This window comes from Tachypleus tridentatus, chromosome 13, assembly GCF_004210375.1.
Source record: "Tachypleus tridentatus isolate NWPU-2018 chromosome 13, ASM421037v1, whole genome shotgun sequence".
Taxonomy (NCBI): Eukaryota; Metazoa; Arthropoda; class Merostomata; order Xiphosura; family Limulidae; genus Tachypleus; species Tachypleus tridentatus.
The window spans coordinates 50,200,379-50,213,379 of NC_134837.1; the positions used below are offsets into that span (position 1 = coordinate 50,200,379).

A 13,001-nucleotide genomic window follows, 5' to 3' on the forward strand; every position below is an offset into this window, starting at 1 on the left:
TTCCGACTACTTGTTCAAAGTAATTATAACTTTCATTTGCTTATGTACAAAATTGGGGAGGGGACTATCACCATCTTTTTATTGCATGTTATTGTTGCTTTGAAAATCTTTAAAGATCAGCGGGCCAACAATAGGGTTAAATCTCATCGGTCAATTGTTCCAGTGAAATGATTCTTGTGAGGTTCTCAAGTAAATTGTGCTAGGGAAGTAATCCTTGTGAAGTTCCTAGTTCCTTTAAAAGTCAGTTATCTTAGCGAAATAGTCCTTGTACTCTTTTCCTATTAATTAACTTATCAGAGTGAACTTCTGAAATCCCAGTGAATTGTATTTTTAAACTTCTGTAAGTTGTCCTAGCACAATGGTCCTTTTAAACTTCTTTATCAATTGTTTTAGCAAAATGGTTCTTTAAAAAGTCTTTGTTAATAATTTTAGCACAATGGCTCAAGTGAACTTTCTGGTCGATTATCCTAACTAAAGTAAAATTCTCTAGTCAACTGTTCTAGTGGAATAGTCCTTGTGAGTTTCTACGATCAGTTGTTCTAGTGATATTGTCCTTGTGAACTTTTTATCTTGTAAATTATCCTGGACAAAATAAGGAGAAACCAGAGAGAAAAGTACAAATCTTTATTTGATATAACTTTAACAAGTCAAGGTTTTGTTATTATAATTAACGTGGCACAATCTCGTGTATTACATAATTACATAAAGTACTAACATGTTTAAATGCACTTCGCAGGTGATGTCATTTCAGAAAAACAGAACGTTTATGTTGTTTTATGTTGCTGCAGATGAATTGTTTTTAAAAACTAACTAATAGAAGTAAGCCTATTTACCAACATTTTCAATTCACATGTAGTGAAACATTATAAAGCTACAATACATATTTGCTTAAAAACAAATATGATTTGAAAATATCAGAAAAAACGCAAAAAAGAAAAAGCAAATTTAACCTAATAAATGAATCGTATTATGAAGACTACACGATGTATTTAAATGTGTTAATACCTTGGCTAAGAGCTTACTTTGTCCAGAGAATTATTTTACTCGTACAGAAATTATGAGAAAGAGTTTATATCATATTTTATACAAGAAAGTTCACTCTTTTACTGCGACAATATATATTGCTGAATTAATACAAATGCTAGTAGGTGCAGTCTATAAACCAAGTGTGAGGCGATTGTTCATTGATTCCACCAAAGAAAAAAAAGTATAAAAGGTCTTCTCCTTCCCAACTGTAACATATGTGCATACATCTGTTCCTGTTGCTCTTTCGGTTCACTTGAAGGAAACGTATGGAAACCTCGAACTTCCTAATAAGATCAAATACAATTTTGTGGAGACTTAAAACTCCTTTGTATGTTGTTGGGTCAGCAATCCGATTATAAAAATGTTTCTTTGTTTTTTGGGGTGAATGAGACAGCAGAACAAGAAATCACTAGATAAAAAAGCAATGGCCACATGGAGTCAGATGGATGCTAGGACCAACAAACAATGAAGGTGAAAGTTCGTTTTACACAAAGAAAGTCCTATTACTTCGACTTCGCATAAAACTGTGCTTGATGAAGCAGTTTGTAAAGATGCTGACTAGTTCAAGTACCTATGTGGAAAATTCCCAGCTGTTTTAGAGACGAAACTTAGAGAAGAGATTTTTGTTGGTCCTTAGTTTAGAAAATTGACTCCTGATAAAAAGTTCCAGAGAACAATGACGAAAGTTAAAAAAGAAGCGTGGATTACCTTTAACATGTTAAATGTTTAGGAACCAAGGGACCCAAATTACGAAAGTAAGGTCAATAACACGCTCGACAAATTCAAAAAGCTGGGTTGTAATATGAACTTGCAAGCTCATTTCTTACACTCGCATATTGATTATTTCCCTAAAAATCTCAGTATTTTTGGAGAAGAACAAGGGGGAAGATTTCATCAAGACATCAGGAAAATGGAGATGAGATATCAGGGAAGGTGGAACATCAGCATGGTGTCTGATTACTGTGGTAATTGGACGAATAGTTTTGAGACTAAAAGACGTAGATTCAAACACACACAAAATCAGGACAGGTGAGGATCAGTATTCGTTTGTCCTTTCGTTTTCTACACTTTTTTTTTTTTTTTTAAACAAACTTAACAATAAAATAATGGTCATTGTAGTAAACGAAATAATAATTTGATCTAATTACGTTGGGTTTTTTTTCTTTCCCAATTTGCAAAGAAAAAAAAAATCCTTACACGACAAAAAAAAATATTATTTTCAAAATCTCGATAGATAAACTATGGAAACTTTTTTTATTAAACTAAAACAACTTTTATTAAGTTTGAATTCGCAGGCCTGTGTTATTGAATAGTTGAAACTGCTAAAATGTTGTTACAGAATGAATATGACTTTCATAGATAAAATTTTCGTGAAAAATTTCGCGAATTCGAGAGAGTTAAATTTCCTTGGATAAATAAGAAAACAAATAAGGATATTATAGTAAAAATCTGGTTTCTGTGGGAAATGTCAAACTTTTTCTCCCTCGGAATGTTTACTCCTGATATTCTAAAGACAATTTAAACAGATTCGGTTTTCTCTGAATTCGCAGTACAGCTAATTTTATTAAAGAGTCTGAAAGCAACACACATTTTTTTGGTTCTTTTTGCCTGACATTTTTTTAATAATCTCGATGCTGAAAAGGCAAACGGGGAAAACTGTCAGTGAAATTCCAAATAATTTAAAATCTTGTTTTGTAATTAGTTTAATATACGTTCGTGGTGTAGTAACTATCACGAAATTAAATTTTGTAGCGACTCGCGAAGCGAAGCTGACTGTAACATATGAATACTCGTGATACACGTTCTGGACGTAATGAGCATTTCCAAAGAGAATTTAACACCCGAAGTTAGCAAGAACGTGTGTCATAATGCATCTTATAAACCACGCACGCCTCTGAAACCTCAGTTCGGGGAGTAAAAAGTATTTAGTCATTACTTTCCATGAGGTCTAATTAAACAAAAATAATAATGGTCTTTAAAATGCTGTAAAGAAGGAATTAGATTACAAGTTCGTTCAAAACTCCGCTAATTCCAACTCGCCTCACGGGCGTAATTAGATGATGTTTACTACGAGATAGAACCTATGACGTCATGTCTATATGGATTCGAGGTGGCAATACTAACGTTTATTGGCTTCTTATATATTTAGTGTTTCGTGTGCCTACGAAAAAGAAGTTGACCTTTTGAATCAGAACGACAACTTACGCGCACATGGGATAAACGGCCTGGTCAGAGTGTTATACCTCTCTCTAACTGACCAAATAGAGGCAGCCAATCAACAGCACTCGCCCCCACAAGTGTTTTGCGCAGTTATTTAAGTCGAATAAGTTTTATAACACATATCTAAACGTGCAGAACGCGTTCATTGACATTACGTTTCGAGATTTGATCCTTCTGTTGTGCAATACCTTACTTTAACCATTAAAACCACGGCTGGCCTTATGAAAATAAAACATGCATATTATATTATATTTAAAGCTTGCAGGAAAGTTTGCAAGAAGATCATGATTATATTCATAGTCCTTACATAAATACAATAAAACTGAGACGAGGGCTGGCATTGCCAGGTGGTTAAGGCACTCGACTCCTACTCTGAGAGTAGCGAGTTCGAATCCCCGTCATACCGAAGACAAGAGAACGCATATGCTATGACAGTGGTATAATTATACCACGCAACAACTTCAGATGAGAGTAAGGAAATATCCGACGTGTTACGCTACTCACCAAATTTATTATTCCATCCGTTCTTAACTGTATAAGTTATCAATTAACAGAGTTGAACGTTTGGCTAAATGTAGGATGTTTCTAGGTCCGTTCTAAACTTTTTTTTTTTTTCTATCAGTGTAAACCTAAAGATGTTGGTTTATGAGTTAGATCAGAACATTCTATCATCTTCATTCACTTGTTTAAGTCAGAGAAAAAAATTAAATTTGGTCACCTCCTTCTTTTGTCTGTGACTTAGAACAGAATATTTCGTCACTTCCGTGTTTTTGTCTATAAGTTCGAACAGAGCATTCAGTCATCTCAGTGTATTTGTGAGCTACAACTAAACATTTGACCATCTCCGTGTTTTTGTTAGAGCAGAACATTCCGCCATCTTTGTGTATTTGTCTGTGACTTAGAGCACAAATTTTGATTTGATTTGAATTTCGCGCAAAGCTACATGAGAGCTATCTGCGCTACCCGTCCCTAATTTTGCAGTGTTAGACTAGAGAGGAAGGCAGCTAGTCATTACCACTCACCGCCAACTCTTGGGCTACTCTTTTACAAACGAATAGTAGGATTGACTATCACATATAACGTCCCCGTGGCTGAAAGGGCTAACATTACGTCAGATTACGAGTCGAGTGTCTTAACCACATGGCCACGCCGGGCCCAGAATATTTGGATTTAGCCATAATCTCCTTGCGTTTCCCTGTGTGCAAATATATTTTAAAGAACGATAACAGATTTTAAAAGATGGTAGTCCTAAACAAAATTATCATGAAAAAGAATAACTGGATGATAGGCCCAGCATGGCCAGATGGGTTAAGGCGTCCGACTCGTAAATCGAGGGTCGCGGATTCGAATCCCCGCCGCACCAAACATGCTAGCTCTTTCAGCCGTGGGGGCGTTATAATGTGACGATTAATCCTACTTTTCGTTGGTAAAAGAGTAGCCCAAGAGGTGGCGGTGGGTGGTGATGACTAGTTGCTTTCCCTCTAGTCTAACACTGCAAAATTAGGGATGGCTAGCGCAGATAGCCCTTGTGTTGCTTTGCGCAAAATTCAAAAACCAAAAACTAGAATGAATGGATGACGTTTCGTGATACATTCAGGTTACTTAATAATGTGTGAAAACGAACGAGTGGATTAAGTTTCGTGATACATTTGGCATATTTGGATAACGATTGGATAACATTTTATGAGCTCCTCAAAATACTTGATCAGAACTGAAGCAAAATGGGTGGAAAAGTTTCGTACCTTTTTCAGGATAGTTGAACAGGTCTGATGTCAAGTGAATGAAGGAATTTCAACACACATTCGATTACTTGATCAAGTGTCAGGAAGAATTAGTTGAGGATTTTTATGATCCATTCAGGATACTTGATCAGGTCCGAATAATAACGAGGGGTGACGTTTAAGAATCTACTCAGTCTGGAAATAGTAGAGATGTGGGCTTGTTTTTATGGTATTTTCAAGATCCTGATGCTAGATAAGCGAGGATTCAAGCTTCTTTTAATGCACGTTTTTAGTCATTTTGAGCTTATATGCACAACAAACTATGATTTTCGAGATTTGTACATATTAATTAGTGTTCTATAGTTTTGTCTAGCGTTATCTTTAAGCTGTGCAGCTGCACAACAACCAATCACGTGCCGTGCACTTAATTCTTCTGGCTGCACATATCCTCGGTATTCGTGAGATGTCTCAACACTTTGGCGACCTTAGTGACCCTGTTCGGTCGATAGGTCTAAAACCCAAAATAACCACTTGATAACAATACAAAACGTTCGAATGATCCAATAGGGTCTACGGTCTAAAAAAACCCCCGTTAAGAAAAACTGGTAACGCACATCCACACATTATCTTGATACTGGGGCACATGAAAAAAAAGTTCATTCTGCACCTGGATTGTAAAAATTAGAGATAGAATTAGTTTTGACATACATAGCCAGAGGTTTTGAAGAGAAACATCACAATATTAGAGAATATTGGTATATTCTTAAAAATTATAAAATTATGAATTTTATAGCAATTTATAATGCTATAAATATACTTGTAACTATAAAGATTATAAAATATAATTAAAGTAAAATCGTGATGACGAGAAACCCACTTGAAGAAAAAATGTATCTGAGAACAGCTGATATAACACTTCTAACAATAAAGCAGAGAACAACCTTTACACGTTGTTTTGCGATACGCTACTAGTTTGTTCTCGTGAATTATTCGGCCGACAAGTTGTTTGAAATACTAAAACCACTTTTGAAGTTCAATCAGTTATTCGATTTGGTTTTGCAACCGAGTTGTAGCCGGCTTCGGGAAATTCCACTTCTCATCAATAACGTTTGATAAAGGCAAATCGGGCCCGGCATGGCAAAGCGTGTTAAGGCGACTCGTAATCTGAGGGTCGCGGGTTCGCATCCCCGTCGCGATGTTGATACATGTTCACTCTATAAGAACTTAAAAAAGAAATTTAGCAACTGGCTCACATATCCAGTACTTGACCTTCTTTAAACTGTTCAAGATGAAAAATACTGCTTAACTCTTCATTAGCAAAAACTGTAGAAAAACATAAATTTTATAACCTAACCATTTCGTAATAATCAGACAAAAGCCTTCATTTGTAATCAGGTCTGACATGACCAGCTGGTTAAGGCGCTCTATTCGTAATCTGGGAGTTCTGATCCTCGTCACACCAATTATGCTCACCCTTTCAGCAGAAGGGGCGTTATAATGTTACGGTTAATCTCACTATTCGTTGGTAAAAGAGTAGCCCAAGAGTTGGCGGTGGGTGGTGATGACTAGCTGCCTTCCCTCTAGTCTTACACTGCTAAATTAGGGACGGCTAGCAGAGATAGCCCCACAAGTAGCTTTGTGCGAAATTCCAAACAAACAAACAAAAAAAAGGCAAATCGATAGAATGAGACGATGATTCACGTAGTGTAAGAGAGCATACTCATGGTGTTTTAAGGTTTATTTTATCATGTGTTTCTATAGTCTTTTTTCCTATTGATTTGACTTTTTGTCTGGGATTATTGATGAGAGGTGAAATTCCCTGAAATTAGTGTGGCACAATAACAAACGGTAAATCAAACAACAGATTGAGTTTCACATTTATTTTAGGGATACATTAAAATATTCACAAAAATGACTGGTTAAAATTGATTTTTTTTTCTGGAAGTGACTGTCAAAACAGCTTTTAATAAAAGACGTAAATACTTACAATGTACTGAAATTAAACTATTTTCAAATTTAATTTACAATTTTTTTTTTAATCTTGTGAATGCCTATTGTAATGAAAGTGTTAATAACATAATCTTTATGAAGATGGGAAGTATATTTAATTACATAATTATTGTGATGAATTTTAGTTTTGATCTAACTAGATATATCTTGCTCTCATCGGAGAGGTTTGGTTTGTTTTGAATTTCGCGCAAAGCTACACAAGGACTATCTGCGCTAGCCGTCCCTAATTTAACAGTGTAAGACTAGAGGGAAGGCAGTTATTCATCACCACCCATCGCCAACTCTCGGGGTACTCTTTTACCAACGACTAGTGGGATTGACAGTCACATTATAACGCCCCCACGGCTGAAAGGGCGAGCATGTTTGGTATGACGAGAATTCGAACCCTCAACCATCAGATTACGAGTCGAATGCCTTAACCACCTGGCCATGCTAGGTCTATTTCTAATCGGAAACTGGCATTAAGTCATTATCATGGTTAACAGTTTATACGATCCTCTAAATCTAAATAATCATTAGAAACTTTTTAATAAGTAGCCATTAATTACTAAACAATTTTTCTATCCTATGTTTCGGTTGCTAATCTTCGATTAAGTCCTAAGAAAGCCTATTCTGGACTCGATCCTGGGTCTTCTTGACATACGCCTAGCTTGTTGTCCTCTAGACTGAAGTCTTTGAATAACCCTGAAGACGACAATAGATTAGCAGCCGAAAAGTAGGAGAAAATATACTTTGTAATTAGCAAGAAGTAGATAATAAAAATTAGTACTTAACTAATAATTCGAGTAAGGTATTGACACGTACTATGTCAACGATTGATATCCGTTCACCCCAAACTTACCTTAAGCGTCTATAACATTACCCAAAACTGCTTCTCACAAAACCAAAAACAACAAATCAGAACAATCAGGCGTTATTGACTTACTTTCCAGGTGTTGGTTGTTATCTGAAACTGTCATCAGTAACATTCTGTACCGATAATTACTGTTATTATTATAATAACCTGCATTCAGAATAGTTTTACTGTTAAAAAGTTTTGTTCACTGATTTCCTGGCTTACAGTTAACTGAAATCCTCTTTTTTAATAGTTGAAAACTGGGATTCAACATCTACCTATGGAATTTTGCGGAACCTGCACCACCTCGCTTTCTTCTGTCCCATCGGACCCTCGTTGTCCTTGTGGTCCGTGTTAATATTGTTGGTTATCAATGTTTCCAAAGGTTCTTTCTCATACTATACTATCTGTTTGATCTGTCGACGAATTAATAATCGTGCACGTGTATTTTTCATATACTCTGTTCATTGACTTTAATCATTTATCCCCCACCTCGTCTATCTATATGTATAAAAATGCTCTGTCTAGCATTAAGAGTTTCCCGTACTAAAAAATCTGAATGAGAACAATCCGGAAACTAGACAATTGGTGGTTTTCGAACGGACGCTGGAAGAAAAGTGAGGAACTGCAAACCTGTTTTCGCTGCTGGTTCCCTTTATATTGTACCGCCAGGACGTGCTTATCAGTAGTTAATCAGCGAAAAACGTGAATACGACTGTCTTTACAATAAAAAGCTCTCATCTGATTTTATTTTAAAAAAACAACAACTCGAGTACGAGTAGATCCGTTGAGGACAACAATGAGATAAACTCATTGTTTATCAAATCACTTTAGTTTATTAAATATAATTTATATTATATGTTATGTCACCATGATGTCCTTTAGAAAATGTCGAATAAGTACTAGGTTCTAAATGTAATGACATTGCTGTAACCCTCAGAAAGCATTATATAAATACTAGCTTCTGATATCCCAGATATCACGAAATCGTAGTATTCCTCAGAGAGTAACAAACAAATACAAGCTCTTTATATCTCAGATACTATGAAAAATTGATATCCCTCAGAGATCAGTGAATAAAAACAGTCTTCCAAGATTCCAGATATTATAGCACCACAATATTCGTCAAAATCGCTAAATAAATGCAATATTCCTATATTCCAGATATCGTGACATTGTAATTTCCCCCTAGGATAGTTAACAAATATAAACTTATTATGTTCCAGATATTATGACAGCTTAATATCTCTCAGAAAGCAGTGAACAATACACTTTTATCAAATTTTAGCTAAGCGCAGCACGGCCAGGTGATTAAGATGCTCGACTCGTAATCTGAGGGCCGCGGGTTCGAATCCCCGTCATACCAAACATGCTCGCTCTTCCAGCCGTAGAAGAGTTATGATGTAACGGTCAATTCCACTATTCGTTAATAAAAGAGTTATCCAAGAGTTGGCGATGAGTGGTGATGATTAGCTGCCTTCCTTCTAGTCTCACACTGGTAAATTCGATATTTCTTGATGTCCCTCAAAGGAATGTCTTATATCAGAAATAAATAAGTCGTAAAGTTCCTCAATAAATTCTAAACAAACTTAAACTACAACTTTAATTTCCCCTCCCTCAGTATTGTTGAATACAGCTGTGTACTAGGTTTTGTTTGTTTGTTTTTTGAATTTCGCGCAAAGCTACACGAGGACTAGTCATCACCACCCACCACCAACTCGTGGACTACTCTTTTACTAACGAATAGTGGGACTGACCGAAATATTATAACGCCCCCACGGCTGAAAGGGCGAGCATCCTTGGTGTGACGAGAATTCGAACCCGTGACTCTCAGATTACGAGTCGAACGCCTTAACCACGTGGCCATGACGGACCACTAGATTTTTTGTGGTTTTTCAACGATAAAGTAAAGGTTAAGAATTTCATTGTCAGGTGCGTACTTTAAAAGATTCTACTTGTCAACGAGGAACCAATATATGAAAATTATATTCAGTTTACACGTTCCCAAGGTTACCTTTTAAACTGTGTATCATGCTCCATTAGACGGGAGGTGTGTGATGAATTAATTTGAAATAACGAAGGTATTCAATGTTTCTATTTAAGCGATAAACTACTCTTTTTAAAAAGATGCCGTGTCTTCACATCTAAAGATTTTTACATACAATAGAGTTAAGGAGCCAAGAGGGAGACCCGCATCTACAACAAGTAGCAGCACTTTCTCCCGCCCTTTCAAAAATCTTGCATTTCTGATTTTTTTGTTTTTTTTTTTGCTTCTGCTTTCCCATCACTAATGCGTTTCTCATTCTGACAGCTTTCGTTTCAACCTTTACAAAACCCAGAGTGACGCCAATTCTTAAACACTATACAAAAGCCTTCCCCTTACAAGCTTTCATCGTTTGTGTAGACCTTCTTTCTTCAAACACAGTGGTAGAGTGTGGGAAGGAACACCAGGGACTTTTAAACAAGATCGGACAGCCACAACTGCATGTCTTCCCATATAAAATGTATCGCAGTTTGTATACATATGTATAAATCTTTTCTCTTTTTTTTTTGAGAATAAAGAATAGTTATAAACTTTATCCAACACAATTGCTTGTTAGTTAGTATTGGTTTGAGTAATAGTACCGTATAATGTTTTATATCCTACATTGTTTTCGTATATATGCATTTCCCTTAAGTTTTTTTTCTTTCCTTTTTTAACTCTGCGATTGTGGAAGCGATACAAAAAGAAAGCTATCGTTGCTAAGAGATAACATCGTTAGGTCCATGTGGAAAGCAAGCTGTGTAGTTTATGTTGCCGATAGAGTCAAACTTTCACTTAGTAACGTAAGACTGCTCAGGCTTTTCAAAATAATATATTATCCTAGTGAAGGACAGGCTTAAGGAATGGAACTCAAAATAATATATTATCCTAGTGAAGGACAGGCTTAAGGAATGGAACTCAAAATAATATATTATCCTAGTGAAGGACAGGCTTAAGGAATGGAACTCAAAATAATATATTATCCTAGTGAAGGACAGGCTTAAGGAATGGAACTCAAAATAATATATTATCCTAGTGAAGGACAGGCTTAAGGAATGGAACTCAAAATAATATATTATCCTAGTGAAGGACAGGCTTAAGGAATGGAACTCAAAATAATATATTATCCTAGTGAAGGACAGGCTTAAGGAATGGAACTCAAAATAATATATTATCCTAGTGAAGGACAGGCTTAAGGAATGGAACTCAAAATAATATATTATCCTAGTGAAGGACAGGCTTAAGGAATGGAACTCAAAATAATATATTATCCTAGTGAAGGCTTAAGGAATGGAACTCATTTTTCAAAATTGACTAAAAGTCTCTCTCTCTCTAATATATTATCCTAGTGAAGGCTTAAGGAATGGAACTCATTTTTCAAAATTGACTAAAAGTCTCTCTCTCTCTAACTCGTTTTTTATGTTCTTTGCTACACTGGTGACGTCATTTTAGTCAGATAAAACACATGATAGAGCATAGCAGCAGTTATGTTCCTTTTCCTTAAAACAATAGTAACTCATGGTTCAGACATCTCTATCTTGGTGGTACATGTTTCCTTGAAATAATAGTAATTCATGAGTCAGGCATTTCTGTCTTGGTGGTACATGTTTCTTTATAACAATAGTTACTCATGAGCAAAACATTTCGGTCTTCATGGCACACAATTAACGAAGAAAGAGACCAAAACAAAACTAGTTTTCTTATTGCTTGATTTTGGTTAAAATTTTAAAGGTGTCTACTAGTAATGTGAATATAAACAGTCGAAAGAGCCGTGACCTGGTTCAATTTACATTTTAGCATCGTGGTTCTGGTTGTGTCATGAAATCATAGTTCTTTAGTGCCCTGGCATCATGATTATGTTCATCCCCTGGAATAATAAATCCATCGGTATCATGGCATCATGGTTCTTTTTTCATACTGACATCTTGAATATGTTTATGTTCTGGCATCACATTTTTGTTAATTTCATATAATCATTCTTCTATTTATATCTGGGTATCATGGTTCTGTTTATATTCTAGTATTATGTTTGTTTTTTTACACTGGCATCATGGTTCTGTTTGTGTTCTGAAGTCAATTTTTCTTGCTTTTGTGTGTGTATCGTAGCATCATGCTGTCAGGATGCTAACAGAAAATTATACGAGGACACAAATAAAATCATGATGTTATGATATACACATAAAAACAAAAAAAAATGATACTAGAACATAACCAGAACCATGATGCCAGTATAGAAAAACATATCATGATTCTGTGTGTGTGTTCTAGTATTACTGTTCTGATCACGTTTTTCTATCTAATTCTGCTTAAATATTCTAGTATCATGTTTTTGTTCCTGTCCTGAAATTAGTATATTGTCATCGTGGTTCTCTTTGTACAGGCACCAGTGGTTTGTTTTTATCCTGGCATCAACGATTTGTTCGTGTCCTACCATTACTGTTCATAAAACCTCCACGCTTGAAAGGGCAAACATGTTTGGTGCGACCGGGATTCGAACCCGCGACCCTCGGATTACGAGTCGAACGCCTTAACACGCTTGGCCATGCCGGGCCTATTCGTTGGTAAAAGAGTAGCCCAAGAGTTGGTGGGAGGTGGTAATAACTAGCTGCCTTCTCTCTAGTCTTACACCGCTAAATTATGGACGGCTAGCGCAGATAGCTCTTGAGTAGCTTTGCGCGAAATTAAAAAAAAACAACCACCAAGAACCATCATGCGAGATAGAAACGTAATCATGACGCCCGAAAAATTACGAACTGAACAGTAATGGTAGGACATGAACAAATCGTTGATGCCAGGATAAAAACAAACCACTGGTACCAGTACAAAGAGAACCACGATGACAAGATACTAATTTCAGGAAAGGAACAAAAACATGATACTAGTCGAACGCCTTAACCCACCTGGCCTACCATGGTTCTATTTGTAATCTGACATTATGTTTTTGCATGTATCCTAGCATTACAGTTTGTATTGCGACTCTTGGCATCTAGATGCTATTTATGTCACGATCGTTCTGTTCTTGTTATATCTATTAATTTAATATCACAACATGAAAGTATATGTTTCATTAGATTGTTCAGAAGAAATATAAAGTATCTCCTTTTCTCTAATGATAAAATATGTTATCACAGTCCCCTACAAAATCAAATTATTGAAATAATTAAGC

The 13,001-nt window shown here is 35.9% G+C and overlaps 1 long non-coding RNA gene across 1 annotated transcript in view; it reads left to right on the top strand.

Annotated features, from left to right (window-relative positions):
• LOC143237941 (uncharacterized) overlaps window positions 1-10,401 on the top strand; it is a 10,864-nt gene extending 463 nt beyond the window's left edge. Inside the window, exon 2 of the long non-coding RNA XR_013020345.1 lies at window positions 8,066-10,401. This is a non-coding gene — a long non-coding RNA (uncharacterized LOC143237941). The remainder of the gene's footprint in view (window positions 1-8,065) is intronic.
• The last annotated feature ends 2,600 nt before the right edge of the window (window positions 10,402-13,001 follow it).